The sequence below is a fragment of the Pinus tabuliformis genome, chromosome 7 (genome assembly GCF_031772625.1).
Source record: "Pinus tabuliformis cultivar Carrire ecotype Pingquan chromosome 7, CPIR1, whole genome shotgun sequence".
Classification (NCBI taxonomy): Eukaryota; Viridiplantae; Streptophyta; class Pinopsida; order Pinales; family Pinaceae; genus Pinus; species Pinus tabuliformis.
The window spans coordinates 9,234,532-9,254,390 of record NC_142293.1 but is presented as its reverse complement, the minus strand read 5'-3'; positions in this window follow the sequence as shown (position 1 = coordinate 9,254,390).

Genomic DNA, 19,859 nt, shown 5'->3' with positions numbered 1-19,859 from the left:
TTGGCAATGTCAATGACATTTCATAATTTTTAACTTAGAGATCTACTCTCTCTGAAGCGAGTACGAGGCTCTCTGACTTCCCCAAGAGGCAATTCTTTCTGCCACAATTGCTCCCTTTGACATAAGTCCTTTAGTTTTCATCATAAAAAAATCACATGAATCAACCAAGCCTAGCACGTCTGCTTGTAATAGCCCTCTTGTAAACTTGTGCCCTCGATCTTTAGCTTTGCTAGTAGACAAATATCAACTCATTTCCTTGCATAGGTTTTAGATGCGATCTTTAACTTCCTTGCTTCATCAATGCTTTGATACCATGTTGATTTTTTAGTATAATTGATACAATTTCTTTATTTATGAACTATGGTAATTACTTGTGAATATATATTATAGTTTTTTTTATCTTCATCAAGCAATCACACTTTAGAAATTCAACCAATAACCATGAAAGGAAAGTAAAGATCACAAATATTGAAAACTTAGGATATGTGAGATCATCTGTGTAAGAGAGAGATATGCGTGTGTTAAGTGAATATGTAAAATGAAAAATTTCAAGTGTATTTATACCCAAGATACCCAAGAGACATGTCTCTTAAATTAAATCATGTCTCTTTGTAAATTAAATTCTAGTAAGTCTACACATTTACACTTTTACTCATATTTGTTAAAGTGTTGAAGCTCACGGTAAATAATGGTGGGAAATGACTCGGTTAGTATATTTATTTACATCTTGTTCCTTATCCCATCTTTTACGCAAATACTTGGTTAAATTATGGTGGGTAGTAGGTTATGGTAAATTTGTTATTTACGTGAGAATGAGTTATTTTCAAGGATCTCAATTTTAGGTGTTTTTTGTTGATTTCCTTGATTTTAAATTAACATTTAATCTGCTTTCGTTTTTTTATATGGTATTATAAATATATCAAGGATAATGAAGATCGACCACAACTACTTTCTTCAACAATTCACACCCATTATAGGGCCGAGGAACTGAACCATCGCTCCCATCTATGCGTCATGGGTTAAATCCTCAGGAAAAACCTCACAGATGGGCACATTGTTTTCAGGGCTTTTGTGTTCTTTGCAAACTGTAATCCACTGGATGAAGGTTCCTTCCTTTATTCTCGCCAAAATGTTCAGAGGTTTGAGCGATCCACACAGTGTTTCCATCCCCCACAACAAGCATTGCATCCCTTTGAACCAAGGTCTCTCTGCCCGAAGCTGCAACCTCCTTTAGCTTAGAGTTCCATGCTTCTATGGTTTGCTTTGCAGACAACATAGCTTGTCCATATGGTAGAGTATCCTCGAAACCCAACATGCGGTGACAACTTACTCTCCATTGCAACCCTAACTTCTCAGAAGACCTAGCTCTTAGCTCCATCGCGCTCCCACCAACATTTCCCTTTAGAAGTTGAACATGCCTTCATTATGATCACTTTATGACCTCTTGTCCAAAGCAAAAAGTGGTGAACAAATGAAGTTCTCAAAGAACACTTCTAGAAGAAATAAAAAAAAAAGAGAAATACAAAACCAAATTGTTGGAAAGGAGCCAAGGAGCACCAACATATGAAAAAAGAGGAGGAATCCATTAAGGAGGTGGACATTAGAGAAGAACAATAAATTCCTACTGTCTAAAAGCTCTCCAAATAAGGTCCTTCCTCTTATTGTCCCTTCTAGGAATGAGAAACAAGGATTTGGATTTATGTAAGTGGAATGAAAAGAAAGCATCATTCAGAAGGATGATTATGGAAAAGGAAAATAATTGAATAATAGTGTCTTTCAGATTAATCACATCATTAATATTTGGCCTATTAGGAAAATAATTGTTCTAATTAAAATCATGTGACTTTCGTTTGATAACATTAAGAAAAAAATATTTTAACTCTAAAAAGATCTAAATAATAGAAAAATATAAATACATGTAAAATATACTAAAATTATTTACAACCTTAATTAAGCTTTATTGTAATTTGTTCAATAATATTGTCCTTGCCTTAAATAGGAAACATTTTCTTTTATATTAATTAAGAAAGTGATGTTTTTTTTCCTTTTACCTTTTGAAAAAGGTGATAATTGGAAATTTTACTTAAAAATTAAATCACCTTGTGTGGGGTAAAAAATTATGATCATCAAATATGCATTAGGATGTACGTGAATGAAAACATTTATTATAAATAATGGTAACAAATAAATTTTAATAACAAGAAATATATATTTAAATATTACTACGTCACGTCCCCATAATTTAGTAAAAAATTTAAAATTTTATTTGACTTTAAGAGTCTCCTCTTCTATGTAGAAACTTCCACTTAAATCCCAAATGTCAAAAGACAAATGGTATGGAACAAAGAGCATAGAAAAAATTATTTATTAATATTTCTAGAAAGCACTTGAATCCGAAATGTCAAAAAAACCAATTAACAACTCCGAAATATATATATATTTTTAATACTTCTAGAAAAACCTATTCATAATCCATTGGCTTGACAAGAGCCACTTTGTAAACTTGCAAACAGCCGTTCAAATTCCGTAAAGGGGACGAATATTCCGTAAATATTCGGCCGCGGGCATTACCGGCCAGCACGGACTTGAAAGGTTCTTCGTTTTCTCGCTGATCCGCAACTGGCTAATCCAGTCAAAGCGCCTACATACTCGGCGGCTTCTTGTCCAAGATTCGAAGCTTTTGGTCACATGCACGCATAAATTAAGGCGCTATTTTTCATAATTAATTATAGAAAATTAGGATGCACGCTAAGGAACTTTTATATCAGATAATATAATAAAATGGAATCCGTGAAGTTGGAATATAGTCGTAAACAATGAGTATGGTTTATATAGTTTCTGCTTTTTAAAAGTTGTTGTCTATTGATGTTACAAATGTCGTTAGGATAATAATAGGTTTTTTTTCAAAAAATTAGAATGTGGGAGCGTTTAAATGGTTTTTTATTGTGAAAATGGATTAACATTATCTAGAACTTCAAAGGCACCTAAAATCTTAAAGTTTGATAACTGTAATTTAGATTTTCAAAAATTTCTGCGAGATTTTAACAAGATGATTTTGTCATAATCTTGTCAGGATTTCCATTACTTTCCCTCTAATTTATGGGCTCTTTAGAGTACACTCTTTTAAATTGTTATTTTTTTTTAATATAATAAATACAATTTTTCCTTTGGTATGTTTTATTTTGTATTGATTAAAAAAAATATTTAGAAAAGTTAAAGTTTATTTATTAGTTAATTTATTTTATTAATGAATAGTTTATGGGCATAGTCTAACTTATAGACGAAATGGTTTTTTTCACAACATTTCTTATGGTTAATTTTAATCAAATCTGATAGAAATTTTTAAAAACTTGAGTTTAAATTGTTTAATCTGTATAATTCGAGTGCCTTAGGTGTTTTTCATGGTGTTGAATCCATTTATGAATTCAAAAATGCATTTTAAACAACAAAAAATCTTGAAATTGTATTGAGAGATTTTGATGTGTTATGGTGAAAAAGGTTATTTCGTCTATAAGTTAGACTACACCTAGTTTATATAGGGATACATTATTATCACTTGAAGTGGTGTAGATTGAGAGATGAGAAAGAATAAATTTCTTCTGGTGTAAATCTTTTTTAAAGTATAAAATTTGACAAAAAGGATTCTATCTTCCATCAATACCTAATAGATGTAGGGTTAAGATGGATTGCATATATATTATTTGTCAACACCATATTATGGAAGGGATTAAAAATCTCCTTTATTTTTAAAAACATTGTTTCTTTGGAAAGTAAAAAGTCTCTCTCTCTCTCTCTCTCTCTCTCTCTCTATATATATATATATATATATATATATATATATATATATATATCTATATATATATATACATATACATATACATATATATGACACTAAAAATATCTTTATATTCCATATCATGAATATTCATTTTCAATAACAAGGCTCAAAGTCTCCCTGATGGGGTGCTCCAAGGTCCTCGTGATAGCATGGAACAAGAGGGTATTATCATTACAGTGAGTCTTTCTAGCAACTGTGTTCTGGTAGATGATATCATTTTCATGCAAGGATTTTGTGTGGGATGGGAGGTCACGACCCTCGGGTCGAGAGATGGCCTCTTCACATGGCATTGCATGGGAAGTGCATGGCATGTTGAGAGATCACAATGGGAGCCACTAACCTGGGTCCAGTCACCTTAAATGCTGCATTCATAAGGTTAAGGTTGATCTTTCGATTTTTGTCTCAGTTAATGATTAATCCATCACTTCTGCAAAAATGGAGATTCGTCCCCATGACAGATTGGTTGTTGCAGGCCTTCGTATCGTTAATGAGGGAATGTCCATTTATGACCTCACTCTTGATCATTGTTTGGGGATCATAAAAATGAGGAGTTCGCATTACCACTAGCTACGGCTAAGGATAGTGCAGGAGCTATGTTTTAATTGTGATGTTGGTGATCTTACACAATTGGTTATTTATATGCAACTCCATGTTGCCCTGGGGTGGTGAAAATTTGTGTATTATGGCTTTGACATTCTCCTACCGCGGAGAGTAGGTCCAAGGTTGTGTTTTAGTCTTCAAAAGGTTGCATTGACATCCCGGTTGGATAAGCAGTGCCTTTGGACCCTATGTCAACCTCACTCTTTAGTTCAAAGCTCTTCAATCTTGCATACTTGGGTAACCTTAATTTGCTTGACTGTGTACTGTGGGTGTTTACGTTGGTATCATATTTTCTTTCACCTATGGTTTCCATGTTTTTTGTCCTATTTCTCTATAGCCTTGGGTCAGGGTCTTGTTTTGAGTTGCAGTTCTTCCTTCAACGACGTCCCAAATTCTGACCGATGTGAATTTATTTTCATTGCCTAGTGTTGGTTAGTGGAGTTTGTTAGGTCCCTATAATACTAGTGTATTCTATCATTGTTATTAATGTAGCCCCATTATTGTTATTTCTGTGCCCATGTAGTCCCCATATTGTTATTGTTGTGCCCCATAGAAGCCCACTATTATTATTGTTGTGCCCTTACATTATTATTGTTATGTCGGCTCTGATTCTATTGTGACCCCTTAGACTCCTATATATAGAAAGGAGGTTTTGTCATTTGTATCATCCAAGAATTTTTCATTTGTGTAATGTAAAGGAGATTTCCCCCTCAAAGAGATTATTTTTGAAGTCGTTGATATATCTCTTCTTCTATTAAGTGAGGGTTTTTGCAGGCTCCTGAATTCCATCTCAAATAGGTGACCTTGGGAAAATCGCCATAACTCTCTCTGGGTATCGTATTCCAGTTTCCTAGAAAGTGGCAGAAAGAGGACAGACTGTAGTTTTTTGGGTATCGTTTTTAGGGCAAAAGGTCGAAATAGTGACACGTGGAACTTCGTACAAGTTCGCTCTACTGAACCAATCTATAATCATGTCATTGTGGGAGATTGGACATAACTCTTTCTTGAAGAATCCAATCTTGATCCAACTTGTGGGGTTGGAAAGAGTACTCATATGTCTACCACAAGATGAAATTTAAGACCTTGGGGATCCAAAATTACTGAGATACAAGAGATTCAATATTGAGCTCCTAGAAAGAAAGAAAAATGTGTGTATTTTTTAAACAATTTGCATAAGTTTTGTTTGAAAAGATAGTTTGAAGTGATTCAAAGGGAGTAGTGAAGCATAAATATCATTAATTAATGACCCAAAGAAGGAAAACAGAAACACCTAGTAAGAAACCCGATAGTTCTACTATGACACATGAAGAAGAAGAAGAAATGCAACATGATATATCAAAATTACGAGATCAAGTGCAACAAATTTCACTCTCGCAAAGAGTAACCAAAAAGGAAATGGAAGCTAAGATGGATGGTTTGAAGAATGGTATGAAAGAAGACATGGAAGGTTTGAAATATGGCATCAATGGTATAGAAGCAAAACTGAAAGGAAACATTGAAGATTTGAAGAAAGACATGGAACGTTTAAAGGGAGGTTTGGAAAAGTTGCTACAAGAAATGTTTCATAATGACGAAAAGGTAGTAGAGGAAACTCATGATGAGAACAAAGGAAATGCTAATCATGATTTTCTAGACTCTAACGTTGGATTGAAGATCCACCATATTCCAAAGATCAATATAAGGAAGTTTGATGACAAGGATCCCGTAACATGGATACTACAGATGGAGCAATATTTTGATCTCCATAATGTGAAAAACACATAAAAGGTACGCATTGCAACTTTATATTTAGAACTCAATCAATTTGTATGGTATCGATGGCTTTGCTCTCGTAAACAAATTGTCACTTGGTCAATTTTTATGGAGGAAATGATAGCACATTATGAGGATACAAAGAACAACACCTTCTTTAGCCAATTGATAAATCTCAAACAAAAGCATTCAATAGTTGAGCACATTGAGGACTTCCAAAAATTGAATATAAGGGTAAATGATATTCTAGAGGAGCATAGAATTGATATCTTCATAGGGACTTGTTACCACTCTAAAATTTCCCTAGAGTTTTATTAAATTGAGGACTATTCCCCAGTATGGTTGCCCATAGTTATCACTCTAAAATTTCCCAAGAGTTGTTATGAAAGAAATAATAAAGGTAATCACAAAACTACTTTTGAGATCAGGATCTAGCCTTCCTAATGCTCAAAGAGGGCCTCTCTCTTTATGATTTAACTTTGTTTAGTTAATTTATTTTAAGCTAGTTATTTAAGCTTAAATTGGATTTTGATTTTGATTTGGTGGTGGAATCACTGACTTAGATGGATAGAGGGATGTCTTTTACCATTGGGCTATGGGGTCAAGTATCAAGAAAACAAGACTGGATCAAGTTCTAAAGATAATGTTTACAGGACAAGATAGCTAAGTAAATTCAGATCTTTTAGGTTGGATGGTGAAGTGGTTTTCAATCGGGGTCAAGGAGCAATTAAGGGTTTCTCAAATTGGATAATGAGGGAAATGGTAAGGGTCAATTGAAACTAGGGAGCAATGAAGGATTCCACACTCTGGATATTAGAAGAAAACATTAAAATGATTAACTGTTCAATGTTGGGTGCTAATAGGTGCCTTTTAAAACTCCTAATTGCCTCACATTAATTATCAACCTGGGTAAGTCTTTTTGTTTCAAGAGTGTACACAATATGTGCAAGCTATAAATACATAGAGTAATGCTTTTTAAGTTGAACTATAAAACTTGATACAATAGTAAACGGATGCATTTATAAAACTCAAATTGCAACTGTTAACAAAAATATTACATCTAAGCATTAAGACTTAATCCTCAACTGAAATCATAATCAAATCTCAAACAAGCAATTCAATTGACAATAGCATCAACCGAGAGCATAGTAGCATTAACTAATCTCTTCTAGATGATTCTATCTAAATCACACTCAATCTCAATTAAGTAATTCAAATGGAAATGATGTCAACTTAGAGTTCAGTAGCATTAACCAATCTCTTTCAGTTGATTCTATAATAACCACACTCTTATCATAATCAACAAGATTCAATGCCTTCATTGATAATCAATTCAATCTACAGTAAACATAAATGGAATCAAATGACAAAGTTGCGAAGTACATAAGGTCAGAATAAAGGAAAGTAAACTAACTGCAATACAAGAAATTGGATAATGGCAAACAAGATAAACTAGTAGAGAATGGAAAAACATCAAACCAATTAAACTTGCGTGAATTAGAAAGATATAACACAAAGGATAGCAGTTTGATCCACCAGAGGCCAGGCCCTTAGCCACCAGCGAATACTACTGAGCTACTTCAGAGAATACGAATGAACAACAATGTAAATTATGTATTAACCATTGAATCCAATCCTCATTACAATACGGTTGTGTTCTTCAAAAGCACAATTCTGTAAATTAAGATTACAATTTGAGATAAACAGTGATCGATCCCCTTTCCTCCTACAGTTTTCACTTTCATAGTCAAAAAGGTAAAAGATAAATGTGATCTCTCAGGATCGGGAGATCTTGAGGGATTCACAACTGAATGCTATCTTCTGACATTCTTCTTATTTAGTATTGATGCTCTCGATTCATTCTCTGGCCTGACTGCACCCAACACGCCTCATTCCCTTTTGTTGGTTTATGTTGGTTTATGTTGTTCTGTCTCTAGGGGACAATAGTTGTTCCTTTCATAGTTTTCCTGCATAAAAAGGAATAAGAGTTGGTTAGGATGGCTAAATCTTAATCGAGAGTAGTTCATACATTTCCTATCACAATCCATAAATATGTTAGTGTATCAAGGTATAAAAGAGATAAGAAAATAGGAAAAAGGCAATGTAATTGAGAGTAAATACATACCCATTGCATAACTCAACATACTCCCCTGCTTACCTTGTTTCATGGCCTCATGAAAAATGAATGGTTCCTATGCAATATAGTTAAAGAGTAAGCTGGAGAGAAAGCTTCGAAAATTGGCCTAAAGCCATGATGTTGAGCCAAGAGTGCAAAGGCAGCCTTTTCTTTCCCTTCAGGCAACTCATAGTCAGCCCGATACCCTTCAGGAGGATACCAAATAATGGGACTCCAAAACCGGCATCCCAACCAATAAGGTCCTTCCCTCAAAATAAGATTGCTGTATGTGATCATTCGAGTCGCAACAACGTTAAAATTCCTATAATTAAATGGTTCCCTTTCCTTTACACTATTAGTGGAAATCATCCATCTGAGCGTGGATGGAGAGGAAATATGATATTCCTTTCTGCACAATCCCTATGTGTGGGCCCTAAAGTTTTAATCACTATTGGCTTATTGGGGCCTGACATAGGTTTAGAAATGTTTAGCCAAACAAATCCCGAAACTACCGACCCTTTCGGCAACAGTCCACGGAGCGTGGACTGAGGTATCACCCGAGGTAGTATGGGAGGGTGCTGGAACCAAGTTTCCACACCCTAGGGATGTCTTGATGATGTTTGAAGTTCATGAACCGATCCTACATGCTGCACTACTTCCGCACAACCGTCTGTTCAGAGTATCGACCTTCGTGCGATTTGGAAGACGAGTGCGAGTGCAATTTACCTTTTCTGTGCTTAATATTATTATAGATCGTGAATTAATTAAGAAGGCACAAAGTTTTCAGTTACCATTTAACATAATAGACATACGCGCAATCATAAACCATAAACAGATGCATAAACCAGAATATAGAACAAATACACAATATTCCAAAACCAACTTATCTTTATTAAGGCCTTTTTCCAGTTACAATCCACTTTTTGCCCTGCACACACAGCTGCAAGGGTTCGCGAACATAGCTGCAGACTCTATCGGGCCTCTGCGCACACAGCTGCGGAGCCTCTATCCCTTACTACAACCCTCGACTCAGACTTACAAACTCGGAGTGACTGTCGTTGTTAACAACCCATACACTTTTTTTTTCTTCTCCAAGACTTCAAAAAAAACTATCTTCTACACCTAGAGCCTTGCTCTACTTATACATTCTCATGGTCCGTGGACCATGGGCAGGCCGACTCACTTTCTATTATTTTACCTTATTTTCGGGCGGACTACACTTTGACTTGACTCATTACAACTCACGCTCCGCGCACTTTGCAGATCCTTTACAATACCAATATCCCAAAATTGTGGGCTTTAAGCCCTAAAACCATTATGTGGGGGACCTGCTACCCAATAGGCCTCCAACATAAACATTGTGACTCATCCCGAGTCACTTGGCCAGTGTGGCGATCTTCGCTTGGAGTCCATCCAACAACCTCTGTGCTTCGAAAATGTCAGCCACACATTCCTCCACCGTCTGTTGTATCAATTGTGTGCTAATTCCCATAACTTGCGCTCTGGTTCTCAACATTGTGTTTATACTAGATTCGGTCGGTCGCATACTCACGGGTGGCACGGTAGCTTGGGGCTCACTGCTTTGTACTAACTCAATTCTCAAACAACCTAGAGTTGCTTCGAAACTATCCCACGGAATTTTATAGTAACATTCGGATTTGAATTCGGCCATTCCCTCCATTTTTGAGTCATTAGTACCTACTTGGTGGTAGATCTCCCTGAATCTAGCTCGTAATTCATGTCTTAATGGCCCACCGCCTGCTCCTTTCTGCATTAAATTAGCCTTCTTGTCATGAACAATGTCGTCAATGGTCACCCCCCATCTTATCCGCACCACAGTGCATCCCCTTAAGCGCGACCGTGGGCCTTGTGACAGATGGGCCCTACGCGGAACCTCCTTTCCACGGAGATTTCCTGCAACCTTGTTTATAGTCTCACGCCTTCTTTCAACTGCCTGGAGCATTGAGACTATGCCTTCTACAGATAGTCAAGTGGTAGCACCCCTACTGCGAGACTGCACTTTTCCTGCTAGCCCGAGTTGCGGGCACCTTTCACATGCCTTTGTGTCCTATTCCTCTATATATAGTACCTTCCCTTATTTAGTAAGGTGCGGTTGCAGCCATGATAGCATGGTCGCAACTCTTTCTAATGTAGTAGTAGGGCTGGCCAGACTCAGTCTCATCATACTTAGTTTCTCACAGCTCGCTTGCGTGACTTCAGTTTCCAGTTTGCAGATTTCTTCATCCAATGTCATACTTCTCTTCCTTAGTCGTGCCCACTCATCATTGATTTCACAAAGTTTCATGCTTCCTCACTGAAGGTCTTCTTGCAACTGCCTAATTCCTTTACCCAGGTCCTCACGTCCTGTTCCTACTGCGGGAGCCGTGGTTCAGGGATTCTTCTCTGTCCTCCTAGTCTCTTCTCTTCTTGTCACTATTGGGATCATTTCCACGCTCCAGTTTTTGCTTATGGTCCTATAGGCCCATCAAACCACGGGCATGCGCAGGTCCCAATCCATTCGTCCCACCTGGTAAACTTTCTTCATGATCCCGCATAGCCTTGTTAATGCTCTACCATGGGGTATTTGTAGTGTGCGTCGTTCTTTCTGTTGCTGCGTCGGGTCTTGATTTTTTATCCTTAGCCTGGGTTGTGCCTGCCTAGCACGCGACTGCACCCATCGACACAAGTGGGCACGCAAACTGCTTTGCCCTGGCTGCCTGGCTCATTTTGGACACTGGGGACTTCCAAACCGTAAGTGCATCCTTCTTCTGCATTTGTGCCAACTCCCAATATTCTTCTAGTGTGTCTGCCACCATTATGCAGGCGTCGCATGCAACGCATAGTCCATTGCATCGTGTCGCTGCTATTTTGGTACTGACCTTCCGACTTTGTCTAAGAGTTCATCCCCACCTGTGTCCCCATCATATGTTGGCAGTTCCCTCGATTCGGTCATCACATACCATAGTGATCTAATCATCATGTTGCAATTTAGTGTTGAGACTTCGTGCAACCGATTCTACCAGTGTTCTATTTCTTCATCTGAATCCAAAGTACAGGAACTATTGCGCTCCCATGAGATCCTCCCATCTTTAGTCGGGTTTACCTTATCCTGGTCTTGTGCTGTTATCTAGTAAATGCAGTCCAGCTCATCGTCGTTGTCATCTTTGCGCATAGGTTCAGTGTAGCGTGCTCCTTCAACTGGATCTAGTGGAACTACTATGCGTAGAGACTTTTTCTCGAAAGTCATTTTCCGCTTCTTCAGGTTGATGACTCCATTCATATTCGTGGCCCAATCTATCCCTAACAACGCGGGGTAAGGGTTACTGTCATCGACAATCTCTATTACCTCAAAGTCCGTCTGTGTACTCGCACCTTCGATATCCACCGTTACCCCTTGCAATCTTCCCATGGGCACGATCTTTTGTTGTTTCACCATCTATAATTAAATAGGAGACCACTGTAACGTGGGCCTGCCCATTCATTCCCAAGTCTATTTTGGTAACACATTCATGTCTGAACCTAGGTCGAGGATTACCTGATCCATCTCATATTCACCAATTTGTGCTGTCAATCGCATTTCCCTCCAGTGCACAAAGCATGCTTCCCCATCTTTCAAACTAGTGGTTCCCCTCACCCTACGCACCTAGTGATCAGCTCTTGTAGTCTTTTAACTGCCTTATTGTCTCATAGCAGCTTTATGCATGTCTCTAAAAAGGTAGTAAGCATAGATGGATCCATTCTTGGTTCTGGTTGATTCTTACTACTTGAAGTAGAGGCCTCCTTGAAGCTCTTCTTAGCTTCCATAACCGTTTCCTTTGCGCGTTCCAAGTCAAGCTCAAATTCCTTTGTAGGAGCCTTGAGAACCCATGTATTGTCCTCAGATTGCTTTCCCTTATCTTCCCCTGTAGTTGCGCCGCTTCTAAGCACCATATTTACGTTGGGGTCTTCTTCACGTGGTTCAGACCTCATAATTTGGATATTTTGAGTTGGAGTAGGCTGTAGTACCCCTTTCTCGTGCATCTGTGCGATCAACGTCGGAAAATCTACTGCTTCATGATCAAAGTGATAAAAATATGGACAACATCTTCTGGTCGGATTCATACAGTTGCGCACGTAGTGCCCGGGTCCTCCGCAATTTAGTAGATTAACTGTCCGCGCCCTCGTCTGGGTTCCATTCCTCCTCATCCTCGACCTCACCCTTGAAATCCCCCCCGCGCGATTGTTGTAGCTAAATCGAGGCCTCATGTTTCTTTTTGCATTTGATAAGCTGGGGTCCTATCCATCATTAGCTCATAACTCTGACATGTCTTCTCATCGTGACCCACTGATCTACATAAATTACAGTACAGTTGTTGTGGAGTCTGGGTATACTTCTGCAACATGTGACAGTTGTCCGTCATGTGCTTTCCTCCCACTTGAAAAATCATGCACCAGAGCACAGGTGTCATACTCAGCCCTGCTTGTGCCTCTAGTCTCAACGACATCGGTCCCCCTACCACCAAATAGTTCGTGAATATATGACAATGATCCTTATCATGACCCTGGCCTTTACATTTTATACACCACACTTCTTCGCGTGCCTCTAGCTGAGGTGCCCTATCCTGCTTCAAACTTTGCATCTACAAGCATAGGTTTTGTAGTTGCATGTGGATTTGTTGGACTCCCAACCCCGGATCCTGTATCAGTGTTTTTGCAACCTCATCGCCATTTCCCATGCCTCTGCCTGGGTTGAGAGCTTCTGTTGTGATATTTCCGTCGTCAGGTGTGGTGTCAAAGATGCCACAAACCACACATAGTGTTGTGCATTTTTTAGTGTCATATTAGCCTCGTGGATTGTACTTTTCAGCCTCTAATCTAGTTCCCAGGGGGTTTCACCTAGAAGCATTGTGATCTCCTTGAACCCGATGATTGACTGCGTCTTTGATTTCGGCCAGCTAAATTCTTTGTTCAACATAATCTGGATCTCCGCTATTCTGACATACGGGTGATCATTCGAGTGCTTGATATATTATGTCAGTGCGTGATCCTGCAGTGTACTTACTAGTGTGGCCTTCTTAATGTTATTATCCGTAACCCCGTGTGCTTCCCACACTACTCTTATTATGAACCAAAACTAATCTGGATCTTCGTTCCCTACTTCTCTGAATACAAGCAACTTGATCGCGCTCGCCATGCTAAACTGCTGGTTTGGTGGAGGTGGTGTGGGCAAAGATGGAGGTGAAGAAGGTGACGAGAGTGGTGGCATTAGCGGGGATGAAAACTGCGGAATGCACTGCTTGATCAAACTGACCACACTCCTTGGAGAAACCCAAGCTCGCTCTTCCTCACCTTGTTGTGGAGGTGAAATTAAAGGACTATTTCCTAACCCTTCGATCCCTTTGTAGACCATTTTGCTCAGCGTCGTTCCACTCATTAATGTATTCGCATCACCCGTTTTTCACATAACAACATCTTAATCCAGGTATTCAAAGATTTGATGTACTTACCTCGCGGCCCCTTGAGAAAACGTCTTTTTGCTTCGCTCTAGCTGAAAATCGTGTCTATCACAAATTCAATCATAAACCCTCCTATTATCCGATCCAACCAATCCTTAATTTATTTCTTCATAGGGTTCCAGTGTTCCGACATCAGACATCCCTTAGGCAGATCCTAGTCCTAGCAACGGAACCATTTGTTGGCTTATTGGGGCCTGACCCAGGTTCAGAAATGTTTAGCCAAATAGAAACTACCAGCCCTTTCGGCAACAGTCCACGGAGTGCGGACTGAGGTCTCACCCGAGGTAGTATGGGAGGGTGCTAGAACCAAGTTTCTGCACCATAGGGATGTCTTGATGAGGTCTGGAAGTTCGCGAACCGATCCTACACACTGCACTACTTCCGCGCAACCGTCTGTTCAGAGTATCTACCTTCGCGTGGTTTGGAAGACGAGTGCGAGTGCAATTTACCTTTTCTGTGCTTAATATTATTATAGATCTTGAATTACTTAAGAATGCACAATTCTTTCAGTTACCATTTAACATAACAGACATACGCGCAATCATAAACCATAAATAGATGCATAAACCAGAATATAGAACAGATACGCAATATTCCAAAACCAACTTATCTTTATTAATGCCTTTTTCCAGTTACAATCCACTTCCTGCCCTGTGCACACAGCTGCAGGGGTCCACGCACACAGCTGTGGACTCTACCAGGCCTCCGCACACACAGCTGCGGAGCCTCTATCCCCTACTACAACCCTCAACTCAGACTTATAGACTCAGAGCGACTATCGTTGTTAACAACCCATACACTTTTTTTATCTTCTCCAAGACTTCAAAAAAAACTATCTTCTACACCTAGAGCCTTGCTCTATTTATACATTCTCATGGTCCACAGACCATGGGAAAATTGACTCACTTTCTATTATTTTAGTTTATTTTCGGGCGGACTACCCTTTGACTTGACTCATTACAACTCACGCTCCGTGCACTTCGTGGAGCCTTTACAATACCAATATCCCAAAATTGTGGGCTTTAAGCCCTAAAACCATTACCCGGGGGACCCACTGCCCAACAATCACCCCCTCTCGTTTCGTCAGCTTTTTATGGTTGGCAAACATTTGTAAAGGGTGTTTAGGTTTGCTCCTCACCCAAAGATCCAATCCATGTTCCTGTTTTTGGAATGCATTATAAGCTTTAAACCATTTGAGTTGGTTAACTGCAAAAGAGATAAAAGCCTAGAATTGAACGTCTCCAACAAAAGGATTAGGGTTCTTTTCCACCTCGTTTTCTAATATGAAATTATGCAGATAGAACTCACAAAGAAGCCTCTGGACCTTTGCACCATGTTCCTTGTAGCAATTTATAAAATCTTCAATTGTCCCTAATTCAATTGGTTTACTAGCTCTTACGGATTTGATTTTTAATAACAGGTACCATTCTAATAAGAACAAGGCATAATTGGTGGCGGGAGACCTACATGTCAGGACATCTGAATACAATGAGCAGATGGTGTTTTTCTGACTCATGACTCTATCTAGCTTGAGTTTCACCTTCTCCAACTTTTCTTCCCCCTTTCTACACCTGTCAAAGGTCTCGTTCTCCGTTATAGTTAGTTCCCTAAGTTGTTTCTGTAGCTATTGATATTTCTGTAGAGGGACTATCTCTTGTTCATACCGTTTTAAAGCAAGTCAGGCTTGTGTCAATTCCTCTTGAAGATTTAGTAAAATAGGGTCATGGTGCATCAGGATGTCCTTGGCTTGTATGTCCATCTGAGTGCCTATGCTACAAGAGGGGATATCCTCTGTCTGAGTGCCTATGCTACAAGAGGGGATATCCTCTGTTTGCACTTCTTTATTGTGGGAGGTCCAATCCTCCATCTGAGCAGCTACATCTACTAAATTTGCATGCAATCCCACTTGAGTGGCAATTGTTCGAGTAGGTATGAGCTCAGTTTGAGTCCCTGTAGCCCTACCTTCACATAATTCCATTTGCACAGCCACATTGGCTACCTCAATGGTATTGTTCGGAGTTTTTCCCATTGTAATTTCCTTTATTTTTGTCAGAGCCTCTTGACCATCTTACAAAGCTTCTGGTGTTCTTTTCTTAGCTTCCTCAATTTCGTTCTGGCTCCATGCCTCTTCTAAGAAGTAACGAATCTGCTAATGGTCTCGTTAATAGTCTCTGTCTCTAAAGAACTTGGTTGTTCACCCTAGCTTTGTTCCAATAAAACCATGTCTCCAGATTGATTATCAGACTCCCAAATAACCTTTGTGTCTGCTTCCTCTTCTTGACCTGTGACCTCTGTGTCTAGACCTTCTTGTTATTGATCATGACTGTTTTCCAATGGGAGCATGTCACCAGATTGGTTCTCTGATTCCTAAATAGCCTCTGTATCTGCTTCCTCTTCTCGGTTTATATCTTTTGGGGAAGGTAGAATTCCGGTATGGTGAGAATTCCTTAGAGATTGGGCTTGTCCTAAGTTAGGATTAAGCAGTTCTTCAGGCTGCATGTAGACGTTCATATTGGCCAGGACCTGGGCCATCCTTGCCTCAAAATCCTACAAAAGATCGTCTTGAGAAATCATATTTGGTGTTGGAGGAGGCCCTACTTCATTTTCTCAATCATCGTGGGGATGCCCTGCTCCTTCCTGCACTAAGTCGAGTCTATCTGATTCAAGATTATCTTGTTCCTCTAACTCTAGTTGCAAGTCTTATACATTTACTGGGCCAGATGATTTTGTTGGTTGACTAGTGCTGCCTTGAGGATTTTCGGACATTCCCTGGTCTGAATTCAACCTTGTAGATCATCTACACTTGTGAAGTCTACTTCCTGAAGGGGCAATCCTTTTTCTTTTTGGAACAGGGTTAGGTGCTGGCAGGTTTTCACCTCTTTCGAGGGTCGATATGAGATCATCCCATGTTGATTGTTGTTGGGCAAGGTTGTGACTAACTATTAACCTGATCAGACAATGGTGGCTAACTACTATCTTTGGGTGTTGAGCCTATCTCAACCTCTCGACAGTGTCATGCAATAATGAATTCAATAGTGCAGGAAAATTAACAGAGCATTTTTTTTTAATACTGCTAAAAGTTTGAGTTTTCACGGCCTTACCATGTCTCGATGCCCATCGCAGGTAATATAGTTCTGGACAACTCATGCCAATTCTCCCCATGGCTCTTCGAGAGAAAATGGCTAAATGCCTTTTCCCTTCTTGATTAGCTCTTGTCCTTCATCCCTAAAAATATCCATAGCATCGTGCAGCTTTAGTCGCTTGTCAGCCCATACTAGTCCTTCTGCCGGTAGCCCAGACACCTCTACTATCACAGCATCTGATACGGTGATTTGTCTACCACTCACTAAGGATTGTCCATTCTGTAGATGCTGTAGAAATTCAATGGCGATTTCCTCACTGGGGGGTTGGAATCTTGTAAAATATGTTGTCCATCCTGCGTGAGCTAGAATTTCCCTAGCTCCATCGGAGACAACCAGTATTAAAGGTTCTCGGCGCACTGTTTTACCTCCCATGATGCTTGAGTTCTTCCTAATCCTGCAAATGATTAGTGCAGTGGAGAAAACACAACAACAAGCAGCAACTGAGAGATGGAACAATGAGCAGTTGTAACAGCACTTTCAGGTGATGTTTATGAAAATAAATACTATTAAATTAAGGACTGTTATAATGCCACATGCTCTGTGATTATGGGATGTCATATTATCCTACAAAATCCAATAAAACGATGACAGCGCATGCATGAGTGTACTTAAGGTTCCCGCCCCCTCTCGAAATTAAAGGTTGCCTACGACCAAATGGACTGAAAGATTATGTTCTGGCAGTGAAGTACAAGGGTGATGGATTGGGCAGTAAAGGCAGCAGAGTATGTATGTTAATGAAAGGATTGTAAAAGGATATTGAAGTAATGAAAATGAGGTGTGTAACGAGAATTATTAATAAGTGATAATATTCCGTGAGGTGATGCGATAAGTAAAAAGGACAGCATACATAAGAGATGATACCTTACCATCGTTATTCCACTTGAAAATGATGTGATTGATTTAGAAAATATTAACTCATGCATAAAGGTTCAAGGTAAGGTAAGTTCGGGAAATAATCTCTCTGTAGAAAAAAATAGAAAAATAAGAAGAGAGCATTGTAATAATTATTGATGTAGGAAATAAAACTTCAATACCATAAGTAAAGCTTCTGCTGCCTGTAGGCGTCCATAGCCTCGACAGAGTTGCTTTTTAACCCTTAAGAGCCAAGATCCTCTATGTATAGATGGGGAGGTGCATCATGATGTCCACAGTAGAGATCAATGTGCTGGCATGGTAACCAGATGAACACATTGCCATTCACTGGGAAGTAGCGAAAGTGGTTAGGCCAGCTCGTGATGAGACCCCCTATCCTCCATATGTAGACAAAAAAAAAATTGTTAGTGAATATATATATATATATATATATATTATTTATTTATTTACACTCCCCATTTATATATAGAGGGTGGCTCAATACTCCTTAAGAGTAGGGATGGTGGAAGAAGTTTGAACATATCAATAGAAAAAAAGGTATACCCATAATCTTATTGATAATAAGTAGAGAGAATTATACTAGAGGGAGTAGAACCAGCATGGTGAAGATAATCAATCAGTATCATTTATAACAGAAATGAGGACAATAAAGTGATATAGATAATTGTGTCCTTTCTTTTTCGATCATCACAAAGCAGTCTTGTTAGAGATAATAATGTTAAGGATATTCACCTGCTTCAATAGACTCCATACTTGTTGTCCTCATATATGTATTGTACTTTATGCCATAAAGAGGATTAAAAAAATGAGCTGGGATGGGCTAGGAATGATCATGCAAGGGGAAGAAAGGGTTGTTCTCGAAAATACTCCCAAAGTGTTGTTCCCTTGAGGGAACAACAAAAACACTCAAAAAAGTGTTGTTCCCTTTAGGGAACAGAAACTGTTCCTTGGAGGGAACAAAAAAAAAACACTCGGAAAAAGTGATGTTCCCTTTAGGGAACAACAGCTGTTCCCTGGAGGGAACAACAAAAAAACACTCAGAAAAAGTGTTGTTCCCTTTAGGGAATAGCAGCTGTTCCTTGGAGGGAACAACAAATCAATACACACGAAAAAGTTTCGTTCCCTGGAGGGAACAACAGCTGTTCCCTGTAGGGAACAACAAAAGAAAACAGGGAGAGAAAAAACATAGACAAGCAATCATCCCTACTGCTCTAAACAATAGAAGGGAAATCATACAGAAGAAAGAAAAACAATAGAAAAAGCAGAAGAAAAAAAACAATTGTATTTACAAGTCTCAAAAATAACTTTTTACAGAACTGGCGTTGCCAAAGAGTTGCCTTCTGCAGTAAGAATTTGTATCGTAGAATCTTCGCATATCTGTTGGCAAAAGGATTCCCTTGTAAGCAGTTTGTGGTAGAGGCGTACACAATGCCCATTTTCTTTAAAGGAATAGCCAGAACCATCAATGGTGGCTAATGTAAGGGTGCCATTATCATGCACTTCTTTTATCTCGTAGGGACCTAACCATCTAGTCTGGAGTTTGCCCGGGAAGTCCTGGAACTTGGAATCCTAGAGAAGCGCCCAGTCGCTCTCATGGAATGTCTTTTTCTTGATGAGGGCATCATGCCATTTTGATTTTTGTTGTTGAATAATTGTCGTATGTTGAAGAGATAATAGCCAGATTTCATCTAATTCATTTATTTGTTGTAGTCTGTTAATCTGTGCTTGATTCAAATCCAGCCCCACTTCTTGGGCTATCCTTAATGTTTAAATTTCAAATTCTATGGGGAAGATAGGTTCCTTACCAAACACTAGTTGATATGGGGAGTACCCTGTTGTATTCCTCCAAGTTGTGTGATATGGCCACTGGGCTTTCGGCAGTCAATTAGTCCAGTCTCTTCTGTGCAAGGTGACTATCTTTGTTAGAATGGATTCGATTACTTTGTTGGTACTCTCTACCTGTCCGTTTGCCTACGGGTGGTACAAAGAGGTGATTCTATGAAAAATGTGATGATTTTTTAGTGTAGAAGCAATCTTATGGC